The sequence below is a fragment of the Chiloscyllium plagiosum genome, unplaced genomic scaffold (genome assembly GCF_037043375.1).
Source record: "Chiloscyllium plagiosum isolate Xiang-an unplaced genomic scaffold, Cpla_swu_hap1 HiC_scaffold_8, whole genome shotgun sequence".
Lineage (NCBI taxonomy): Eukaryota > Metazoa > Chordata > Chondrichthyes > Orectolobiformes > Hemiscylliidae > Chiloscyllium > Chiloscyllium plagiosum.
In genome coordinates this window covers 97916424-97929166 of record NW_028270146.1, presented here as the reverse complement: position 1 = coordinate 97929166, position 12743 = coordinate 97916424, and the positions used below count along the sequence as shown (strand labels likewise).

The window sequence follows — 12743 nt, the reverse complement described above, 5'->3', positions numbered from 1 at the left end:
CATGTACTTTGCACGTGTAAATAAAGGATGATTTGGTGATGGGATGATGGCACCCGTGGAGTTATTTTCACTTGTTCCAGTTTCAAAGACTTTGCCTCAAAATTCTCTTTTCACTTTCGAAGAGGTTGGAAAGATATTTTCAAGAGATTTAAAACCATGAGATAAGAAAACATAGGAGCAGTGGAGGCCATTCAGCTCATCGAACCTGCTCTGTCTTGAAACGAGGTCTTGGCTGATCTGATGATCCTCAACTCCACCTTCCTGCTTTTCCATATAAGCCTCAATTCTCTTCCTGATTAAAACTCCAGCTATCCCAGCCTTGAATACATAATGACCAAAGCTGAACAGCCCTCTGCAGTAAAGAATTCCACAAATTGTCTACACTCCAGAGAGTAGTTTAACGTTGTAACAGAGACTAGACCAGCTTCAGTACATGATCTTCAGGAATGTTCATCTTCTGCTGGTGTCATTGGGTGGGAATCCAGAAACAATATTGTTCCTTTTGAAATAATCCCTTCTGTTTCTCCCAGTCCAAGATTCCTCTTCACTGCTGCCATTGCAGTGAGAGGTTTGTTTAACTGCTGCTGTCCTGGCATTTTGTTTTCCCCATACTGTCATGGAGAGTAAGGGCTGGGCACCTGCGGGCTTACCCATAGGAGATAGTACAACAGCTACAAAGCCCAACAGAGGATTTACATTGACGGGTCACACAGCTCAACCTCAGGATGTCCCGAATCCTTCTTCATCCACACAGTACATTTGAGGTGTAGTCAGTGTTGGACTGTAGAATGTAAAAGAGTCACTTTCTACACAGCAAGCTCTTCCAGACAGCCATTGGTTAATGGGTGTCAAACCTGTTTTAATTTTTGTTGCTTGAGTGTGTTACAGACAAGTGTCAGCATTAGGACTGTGTTAAGTTCCTAGTGTGGATTTTACACTGATTTCAGAGGTGAACACACATAAAATATGAGGCATCACCATCTTCATGCCCACCCTGAGCTGTTCCTTATTAGGTGGATGGGTGTTGCGTACTGACAGTGGTCATTTCAGCTTCTTAAACCTCTTCTGGCTCTGAGTCCCCTCATCCCAGATGCTGAGTTCAAGGAGGAACTGTTCAGAGAGGTAACCAAAGTCTTTGGTTAGAGGTGGGTTTTAAGAAAAGGTGTTTAAAACGGAAATGGTGGCAGAAAGACCAAGAGATTGAGGAAGGAAATTGTAACAGTCCCAGTGTAGGTGAACGATGGCTGAGCTGCCAAAGGTGGGTCAAAGGGACCAGAGGTGGGGGTGGAGTGGGAGGGGTATGGTGCACGAAAGATCTAAGTCACACCAAAGGGACATGTTGGGCTGAAGTGTAAGGAATGAGGTGACAGAGATAGGTACATTAAAGCTGCACAGAGCATGCAGATGTCTAGTTTCAGTTTGAAGCATTGCTGGACAAGGGTCCAGTGTAGGTCAGCTGGATAGTAGTCAGAAGAGCGAAGGACAAGGTGTGAGGGTATGCGCTGGACAGCTGCTGCTGGGAAGCATTGCACTAACCGAGCCTCAAATGCTCAAAGCCAATGGAAAAAGGTTTCAGTCATCATTAGATTGAGGCAAGAGAAAAGGCAAGAGGTTCCCCAGAGCTGAAAGCAAATACCCCAATGGTGGAAATGATAAGGGATTAGTGGCATAACTCAGATAGAGTGGCAGAGTTGGGAACAGACTCCGTGATTGACCAGGGTGGAGAATGGTGCTTGTGGTAAAGGTTTTGCTCTTCTCAATGTTTATCTGGAGGAAATTTTATATCATCCCAGACAAAGACACATTGGCATCATAGGCACAGGCTACCTGTCATTGTATCAGTCTGACTGAGGTGAAATTGGGAACGTTGGACATGGGAGCAGAGGTAGGCTATTCTGCCCTTTGACCCTGCTCCACCATTCCATCAGATCATGGCCTATCTGGTGATGGTCTTAACCCCACTTTCCTGTCTGCTCCGATCACACTTCACTCTTCTGTCCATCAATAATCCATCTTCCTCTGTGCTTGAATAAATGCAATGGTGCTGCTTCCACTGCTTTCTGGTGACTTTCTGGGCACCTGCTGTCTTACCCACAGGAGTTAGTACAACAGCTACACAGGCCAACAGAGGATTTACATTGACATGTCATACAGCTCAACCTCAGGATGTCTCGAAATCCTTCTTCATCCCCACAGAACATTTGAGGTGTACTCAGTGTTGGACTGTAGAATGTAAAAGAGTCACTTTCGACACAGCAAGCTCTTCCAGACAGCCATTAGTTAATGATTCTTACCACCTCTGTTTTAGAGGATTACCTGTACAGATCCGATTGGGGTTAGTTCCTTAGATGTCCCTATATAATCTTCTGGTATTGGGTTGGTCTTCTGCAGAACCAAAAGTGCTACTTTTTTTTTCTGGGCGTCTTCTCACTAAAGATGGTATCATATACTAAGTAGGTATCCTCCAGTCCTGTCTAGTAGCTGATACTCTCCCATCGTGAATGGGTCAGTCACCTACAGGCAGAAGCTGTTGTTACTTGCACAGACCAAGTTACCAGAATAAGACTGCCTCTCACTGGTCAGGAAACACCATTGAGTCAATGACACCAGGAATGATTTGAAGGCATCCTTTAATTACAAGACCCAGAATGTGATTTTGTTCATATTTGTCAATACAAGAGCGAACTATACAGTTTCTTGACTCCACACAGTAAGATCTAACAAACTCAATGGGAGAGATCATTGCATCACACAATGGACACAATTTTTCCTAAGAACCTCAAGGGTGGCTCAGTGTCTGACAGTACCATGGACCCATGTTCCATTCCACCTTCAGACCACTGTCTGTGTGGAGTTTGCACCCTCTCCCTGTGTCTGTGTGGGTTTCCTCCAAGTACTCCAGTTTCCTCCCACTGTCTGGTTTCCTCCCACAGTCCAAAGATGTGCAGGTCAGGTGAATTGGCCATGCTGAATTGCCTATAGTGTTAGGTGCATTGGTTAGTGTGAAATGGGTCTGGGTGGGTTCCTCTTCGGAGGGTCGGTGTGGGCTGGTTGGGCCGAAGGGCCTGTTTCCACACTGTAGGGAATCTAATTTAAAATGTAGAACATGAGTGAGTCTCAGTCATGATGACCATGACAACTATTACTGAATGTTTTAAAAACACATCTTGCTCATTATTATCCTTTAGAGATGGAAATCTGCTATCATTACCTGAACTACACAGACAGGAGGCTGGAAGAACACAGCAAGCCAGGCAGCATCAGGAGGTGAAGGAGTCGACGTTTTGGGTGTAACTCTTCTTCAGAGTGCTAGGTTGTGGGGAAGAGTAGATCAGGGAACAAATGCTTACTGAAGCAGGTTTGATTTTTAAAACTCCAATTGACTGAACCTCAATAAAGTTGGAAGACACAGCAGCAGGAAGGTGAGATGATGGAAGAAGGGAGTTGATGATTGATGAACGTTGGGTTTAAAACTGGAGAGGACTGAACAGTTGAAGAGATTTGGTCCTCATGGACCAGCTATTGAAATCTGTGATCACCACTTGAAGTTTTAAAACAGAACTTTTAAAAAAGGAAATGAATTTAAAAATAATATGATTAAATTTATATGTGAACATTTCTTCACTGATCTTAAATGGTTAATTGCCTTACCGACTAACAGCAAGAAAAGGATAGTAAATGTCTTCACTCTGATGGAGTATTGTTGGTTCACATGTTTTCTGGGTTTTATTGATGCCAGAGACTCCACCTGATTCTCAGATCCATTGAGAACAGTCACACATTGATAAAGGTGGGACAGCATCAGTGAGATGCCAGTTACATCATCATTCATATGAGTTACAGTTAACTGAACAAAGAAGTGAAGACAATCATCCGAAAGCTCACTTTGTGATCATGGAAGAGAAAAGATGTGGTCCTAAAGTTTACACTTCTCTGAGGAGGATGTCCAATCAGAGGGATATTGTTTGTGATGTCGAGGGAAGTTTACTTTGACTGCACATTCCAAGTTATTTAAGTTGAAATATTTTGTAGTGACATTTTTCAAATTTTAGGAACAAAATAGTGTCAAAACTATGAATTTCATCAATTGCTTTTAATAAAAATGCCACAATAATAAATAGTAATGATGTCATTTGGGACAATTCCTGAACCAATATTAGAGTCACTTTATTGACTGAACCTCATAACCTTACACGAGGAGAGGGGAGAGTTGACAATGACCCAACCCAGAGAAAGGGGGAAGCAAAATGGTGATCAGATTCTTCACAATCATTCCACAGAACACTGTCCAAATGGGATCTTTCCAAATAGCCAACAGTAGAATCCTACAGCAAGGAAGCAGGCCATTCATCCCATTGAATCCAAACCGACCATCGAAAGCACATCCTGCCCGGAACCACTATGGGCAATTTAATACGGCCCATCCACCTAAATTGCACCTCTTTGGACAGTGGGAGGAAACTGGAGTACTTGGAGGAAACCCACACAGACACAGGGAGAGGGTGCAAACTCCACACAGACAGTGGTCTGAAGGTGGAATCGAGCATGGGTCCCTGGTACTGTGAGACACTGAGCCACCCTTGAGGTTCTTAGGAAAAATTGTGTCCATTGTGTGATGCAATGATCTCTCCCATGTGAGTAGTTAGGTCTTACTGTGTGGAGTCAAGAAACTGTATAGTTCGCTCTTGTATTGACAAATATGAACAAAATCACATTCTGGGTCTTGCAATTAAAGGATGCCTTCAAATCATTCCTGGTGTCATTGACTCAATGGTGTTTCCTGACCAGTGAGAGGCAGTCTTATTCTGGTAACTTGGTCTGTGCAAGTAACAACAGCTTCTGCCTGTAGGTGACTGACCCATTCACGATGGGAGAGTATCAGCTACTAGACAGGACTGGAGGATACCTACTTAGTATATGATACCATCTTTAGTGAGAAGACGCCCAGAAAGAAAAAGTAGCACTTTTGGTTCTGCAGAAGACCATCCCAATACCAGAAGATTATATCGGGACATCTAAGGAACTAACCCCAATCGGATCTGTACAGGTAATCCTCTAAAACAGAGGTGGTAAGAATCATTAACTAATGGCTGTCTGGAAGAGCTTGCTGTGTCGAAAGTGACTCTTTTACATTTTACAGTCCAACACTGAGTACACCTCAAATGTTCTGTGGGGATGAAGAAGGATTTCGAGACATCCTGAGGTTGAGCTGTATGACACGTCAATGTAAATCCTCTGTTGGCCTGTGTAGCTGTTGTACTAACTCCTGTGGGTAAGACAGCAAGTGCCCAGAAAGTCACCAGAAAGCAGTGGAAGCAGCACCATTGCATTTATTCAAGCACAGAGGGAGATGGATTATTGATGGACAGAAGAGTGAAGTGTGATAGGAGCAGACAGGAAAGTGGGGTTAAGACCATCACCAGATAGGCCATGATCTGATGGAATGGTGGAGCAGGGTCAAAGGGCAGAATAGCCTACCTCTGCTCCCATGTCCAACGTTCCCAATTTCACCTCAGTCAGTTTGATACAATGACAGGTGTCCTGTGCCTATGATGCCAATGTGTCTTTGTCTGGGATGATATAAAATTTCCTCCAGATAAACATTGAGAAGAGCAAAACCTTTACCACAAGCACCATTCTCCACCCTGGTCAATCACGGAGTCTGTTCCCAACTCTGCCACTCTATCTGAGTTATGCCACTAATCCCTTATCATTTCCACCATTGGGGTATTTGCTTTCAGCTCTGGGGAACCTCTTGCCTTTTCTCTTGCCTCAATCTAATGATGACTGAAACCTTTTTCCATTGGCTTTGAGCATTTGAAGCTCGGTTAGTGCAATGCTTCCCAGCAGCAGCTGTCCAGCCCATACCCTCACACCTTGTCCTTCGCTCTTCTGACTACTATCCAGCTGACTTACACTGGACTCTTGTCCAGCAATGCTTCAAACTGAAACTAGACATCTACATGCTCTGTGCAGCTTTAATGTACCTATCTCTGTCACCTCATACATTATACTTCAGTCCAAAATGTCCCTTTGGTATGACTTAGATCGTTCGTGCACCATATCCCTCCACCCCCACCCCCACCCCTGGTCCCTTTGACCCACCTTTGGCAGCTCAGCCATCGTTCACCTACACTGGGACTGTTACAATTTCCTTCCTCAATCTCTTGGTCTTTCTGCCACCATTTCCGTTTTAAACACCTTTTCTTAAAACCCACCTCTAACCAAAGACTTTGGTTACCTCTCTGAACAGTTCCTCCTTGAACTCAGCATCTGGGATGAGGGGACTCAGAGCCAGAAGAGGTTTAAGAAGCTGAAATGACCACTGTCAGTACGCAACACCCATCCACCTAATAAGGAACAGCTCAGGGTGGGCATGAAGATGGTGATGCCTCATATTTTATGTGTGTTCACCACTGAAATCAGTGTAAAATCCACACTAGAAACATTTACACAGTCCTAATGCTGACACTTGTCTGTAACACACTCAAGCAACAAAAATTAAAACAGGTTTGACACCCATTAACCAATGGTTGTCTGGAAGAGCTTGCTGTGTAGAAAGTGACTCTTTTACATTCTACAGTCCAACACTGACTACACCTCAAATGTACTGTGTGGATGAAGAAGGATTCAGGACATCCTGAGGTTGAGCTGTGTGACCTGTCAATGTAAATCCTCTGTTAGGCTTTGTAGCTGTTGTACTATCTCCTATGGGTAAGCCAGCAGGCGCCCAGCCCTTACTCTCCATGGTAGTATGGGGAAAACAAAATGCCAGGACAGCAGCAGTTAAACAAACCTCTCACTGCAATGGCAGCAGTAAAGAGGAATCTTGGACTGGGAGAAACAGAAGGGATTATTTCAAAGGGAACAATATTGTTTCTGGATTCCCACCCAATGACACCAGCAGAAGATGAACATTCCTGAAGATCATGTACTGAAGCTGGTCTAGTCTCTGTTACAACATTAAACTACTCTCTGGAGTGTAGACAATTTGTGGAATTCTTTACTGCAGAGGGCTGTTCAGCTTTGGTCATTATGTATTCAAGGCTGGGATAGCTGGAGTTTTAATCAGGAAGAGAATTGAGGCTTATATGGAAAAGCAGGAAGGTGGAGTTGAGGATCATCAGATCAGCCAAGATCTCTTTTGAAGACAGAGCAGGTTCGATGAGCTGAATGGCCTCCACTGCTTCTATGTTTTCTTATCTCATGGTTTAAAATCTCTTGAAAATATCTTTCCAACCTCTTCGAAAGTGAAAAGAGAATTTTGAGGCAAAGTCTTTGAAACTGGAACAAGTGAAAATAACTCCACGGGTGCCATCATCCCATCACCAAATCATCCTTTATTTACACGTGCAAAGTACATGACACTACCCCAGCTAGCTCAGAGCCAACTCCTAGAGTGAACAGAACCCCTGACACTCCTCCTTATATTTGTCAGCCAGGACTCCCTGTTTGGAGCATGTTAACAACTCCAATGAGGGAACTCATATTCTATGATGCCCAACAGACTGACCTTGTTCCACTCCCTGCAGTCACCAAAGGGGTTGGATCAGCCTTGAATATGTTATGGAGGAGAATGGGCAGGGAGAGGTAAAATATTTTCAGGACAGCAGGAATTACGTTTGGTGTAATAAGGACAATTTCAGTTGATGATCAGTCAGGGCTATCTGGTTTGGACGGAAATGTGGCTCTGCAGGTTTGAGAGCTACAAGCCTGATGGTCAGAGGTGGATAATCTCCAAAGGAGATGGTCATTTCTAGAGGTTAAAATCATGTCAATGCTCTGATGAAATGTGTGGAGATGAAATAAGTGAGAAGCACTGTCGGCGAAGACAGTGATAGAAATATAGCTTTAAGATGAACTGTATCTATCATTTCAGTAATTTCCCAATTACAGTGAATGGGTATTTGACTGCATCCTTCAGCTGCTCTCTGAATTTCGTCTGGGTCACTGCATAAATACAGGTGTTGGTGCAGGTATTCAAAAGCTGCAGCATGTAGGCAGATCGTTCAGTGATATACGCAGGATCATGGGGACCTGTGCAGTAAGAATTTTTTGCAATTCGCCAATAAAGGAAATACACAACATTGGTCATCCATAACAGTATAAAACTGCCTGAGATGGTGAAGAGTAAGATGATGGATTTCCTGCGGCTCTCCATCTCTGGGTCAGTGTGATTCTCACTCTTGCTGTGATCCAGTAGCTTCCTGCGGATCCTGCTGGTCACTAAAATGTGTCTGACTGTCAGAGCATTGAGCAGTAAAATCAGAATGAATGGGAGGAAAGGGGTTAAAATAATACTCAGAGTATGAAAGGTTGTCTATGCAGTTTCTGTGAAAAATCTCTCTGACTCAATACCGCCTCCCCCAGGACACATCATCAATGACATATTCAGATACATATATAAAGTACCAAGGAATATTTTTCGAGCAGAACCCCATACTCACTGTTGGAATAACCACCGCTGCAGTTCTCTCTGTGCAATACTTTATTTTCAGTTTCTGACAAGAAATTGCAACAAATCGATCAAAGTTAAAACTGACAGTGATCCAGACGGAGATGTCCGTGGCTGCAGAAAGCAGGACATATGAAAGGGAAACTGCAGGAGTAGTGTCCAGGTAAGTTCCTGGGAAATTAAACGGGATCATTGTGAACAGTATCACATCAGTGACAACGACCAGTAGATCTGCAACTGCCGTGGCCACCCGGTAGTGGGTGATACATTTGGAGAGTCCACATCAGTCACGTGTCAGGATGAGAATGGCCACTAAGTTAGCTGTAACAAATGCAATTACACCAATAGGATTATGCATCAGCATTTATAGACAGATATCCCTGAAAACAATACAAGAATGCTGAAGTCATAAATAATTCAGCCTCTTGAGTTGCCCCCATATTCCTCCAAGTGACAGATAATCTACATTGTCAGTCATTTCCCTGTATTCACTCTTGAAGACACAATATCGTTGCTGTTCATAAAAAGCTCTTCAAGGTCAGTTTTTATAGCTGTGCACGGTCACACAGATGAAAATAGGTTCACTTTTTCCACCTTTTAACTGTTAATCATATCAAGTCAATCACTCCTTAGTCCAACATATCCACAGGAATGTATTTCTTCTCATGTACCCTATCAGCCTGGGTACCTTTCTGCTGTATACATTACAAGGCTGGCTTGGGTCATTGGGGAATGGGGGATTGTGGGGGGTTAGGTCATGGTGGGAACCATTTCTGTGAGTACTGTAGGGGGGGAATATTGGGTCAGGGTTTGTGGAGGCATGTTAGGTCCTACAGTGAAAGTGTGTTCTGTTCTGGTGGTGGACGGAGGGGTGTGAGGCCTGGTGGTGGGATCCGAGGACAGTGGGAAATGCTGAATGTGGCTTTTGGAGGGAAATGGTTAACTACAGGTGAGGTAAATATGGGGTTTATTGAATAGCTATTCAGGGATTAGACTCAGTATTTAATGGTCTAACTTCTCCTGAGTGCCAATTTACATAATTTCAGAAGAGTCTTCCAAATCCTCTGTGGAGACCAGCAGAATGTCCGAGGTAATGAGGAATTTTTGAGGAGAATTTCGTCGGCAATTCCTTCGGAGTGGGCAATGATGGGCATTCCACAGGGTCCCTCTGTGCAACTCTTATCCGTGCTGGAATAACACATGCCTGGGCATCGGGAAATCCAGGCCAATGATTCTGGGGAGCAAGGATCGAAAGGGTTTAGAACATATTTACAAGGACATTGCCAGGGTTGGAGAGTTCGAACTATAGGGAGAGACTGGAAAGCTGGGGCTGTTTTCCCTGGAGCATCGGACACTGAGGAGTGACCTTATAGAGGTTTAGAAAATCATGAGAGACATGGATAGGATAAGTAGGCAAGGTCATTTCCCTGGGGCAGGGGCAGTCCAGAACTAGAGGGCATAAATTTAGGGTAAGATGGGAAAGATATAAAAGGGGCATAAAGGGTAACGTTTTCATGCAGAGGGTGGTGTATGTATGGAATGAGCTGCCAGAGGAAGTGGTGGAGTCTGGTGCCATGACAGCATTTAAAAGGCATTTGGATGAATACATGAATTAGGAGGGTTTACAGGGATATGGGCCAAGTGCTGGCAAATGGGACTAGATTAGTTTAGGATGTCTGGTCGGCATGGATGAGTTGGACAGAAGGGTCGTTTCTGTGCTACACATTTCTATGACTCCATGTGTCTATCATAGATAGTGATCCCAGAGAGCCAGGGGATTCCAGATCGTAATCCAAGAGAACAAGGAATTCCCTGTTAAGGAAAGGAGCACAAAAGGACAATGCATGGATTGATTTGTGGTGGAACATAACAGTAAGGCCCCGCTCGGACAGTGAACATTGTGGTGGAGTGTATCAACTCAGCAAACTGGGTGGAGGTTGCGGGTGGGTCAGAGGACGATGGTAAAGGGGAGGGTCTTGGCTGTTCAGACCTGTTGGTATCAATTTGATCATGACCTGTCCAGATCCCATTTCATTTTGGCAATATTCTCCACAAATGTCTCTCACAATGCTGTGTTAATATTATTGTGGGCGTTATAGAGTGGACATGGAGAGGGAGGGTGTTTCTAACTGTGGGGGCCAGCAACATAGAGACTATCAGTATCAACATATTAACCCAGAGAATAGTGAGAATGAAGGGGGTTGCTGGAACAGGGATTAGTTCAGGTGAATGGTATGGATGAAGTTCAGTGGAATTAAATACGTATATGAGGGAGAGGGGAACAGAGGGTTTTGCTGATAGATGGAATGTTTTAGAGCAACATTCCCAATAAGCCACTCTGAGGTTCTGCACACAGCGTTCGGAATCAGCACGCCGACTGCAGCATTGACTTCCCGTTCTGGAAGTTATTGCCGAACATCGACCATGAAGACCCAGGCAGCTGGTAAGAGAATTAGAGGGAACGCTGGCCCGAAGGCCAAGGATCAGATCCCACCTGATCCAGAGATGTGTAATCCACCTCTGAACAGAGAGCTTACAGGTATCCCTCAGCCCCATTTACCACATGTTCATTCCGGGTGCTCGAAATTAGATTAGATAACTTACAGTGTGGAAACAGGCCCTTTGGCCCAACAAGTCCACACCGACCCGCCAAAGCACAACCCACCCAAACCCCTACATTTACCCCTTACTGAACACTACAGGCAATTTAGCATGGCCAATTCACCCGCCCTGCACATCTTTGGACTGTGTGAGGAAACTGGAGCACCCGGAGGAAACCCACGCAGACACGGGGAGAACGTGCAAACTCTACGCAGTCAGTCGCCTGAGGCGGGAATTGAACCTGGGTCTCGAGCGCTGTGAGGCAGTAGTGCTAACCACTGTGCCACAGTGCCGTCATACACATAATTCTGCACATACTGAAGGTGACATAAGATTCAATAGGCTTTCCTGAATACTTGCTGTAGCTGTAAACTAACCTTCAGTGATTCACACATTAGGAATGTCCAGATCTCTCTACATCTCAGAACACCACAATGTCTCACCGTTTCTATAGTAGGCTTGTTTTTATTCTTTCTGCCAAAATGGATAATGTCACACTCAGGGACACATCTGTGATGTCGCTGGGAGTAGACCTGCTGCCTCCAAAGTAAGGATACTGCCACAGAACCACTACAGTCCTTCAAGTCCCGAGTGACTGACCCCTTCAACAATGTCATCATTGTTAATGCGCTGTCCAGCAGCAGATCTGAAGGAATTCTACTTTGAAATCTTCACTCTTGTCTCTTTGTTCTATCTTTCTTTTTTCTCCATGTTCTTTCATCCCATATTTCATTCCAACTCTAGTCTTTTTCTGTTCCTAATTGGGTCCATTATTATGACTGTGCATAAATAGATCTCTGTTCACCTGAATTAACAGTGATACTGAAGACCAGGAGGGAAGGCAATGCCCCAACAGATTAAACAGCAAGTGAATAATTTACCAACTCAGTCACAAGGTGAGGAGGGCTTGAAAACCCTGACTCAGTACTCAATGGAGTTCAGAGGGATGAAGGGGGGAATCTCATTGACAGTTACAGAACACTGACAAGCTTGGATAGAGCAGATGTGGGGAAGGAGTCTCCTCTTGTAAGAGAAACTAGGACCCGAGGGTATAGCCTTAGAGTGAAAGGACAATCTTTGGGAACCGAGATGAGGAGAAATTTCTTCATCCAAAGAGTGATGAATCTGTGGAATGTTTTGTCAGAGACAGCTGTGGAGACTATGTCATTGAATGGATTTAAAGCAGAGATGTGTGGGTTCCTGGTGAGTAAGGAGGTCGAGAGTCATGGGGAGAAGTCAGGAGAATGGGGCTGAGCAACACATCAGCCAAATGGGCTGACTCGATGGACTTAATGGACTAATCCTGAACCTATTTCATATGGTCTAAAATGACATGACTCAACATTTTAGATGCACATGTGAGATATGTTAATACACATTCACCGTGATTAAGAGGTGAGCAAGTTCTTACCAGGAATTCCAACGACAGCAAGAACTGTGTAGTAAATGTCTTCGATCTGATGGAATACTGTTGGTTCATGCATTTTCTGTGAGAGATGATGGTTTACATTGACCACGGAGACAAACGTTTTCCCTGATTGTTTGATACAATCAAATGGGCTTAGTATTTGTACAGGAGGGACAGCTCCAGTGAGATCATTCAATTATCGATATTAATTACAGCTCCCTGAACAAACATGTGAGTGAAATCACGTGAACACAAATGTGCTTGATGTGAATTAAACAT

The 12743-nt window shown here is 44.2% G+C and overlaps 1 pseudogene; it reads right to left on the bottom strand.

Annotated features, from left to right (window-relative positions):
- Positions 1-7870: 7870 nt before the first annotated feature.
- Positions 7871-12540, bottom strand: LOC148149463 (putative G protein-coupled receptor 139; annotated as a pseudogene).
- Between the last annotated feature and the right edge of the window lie 203 nt (positions 12541-12743).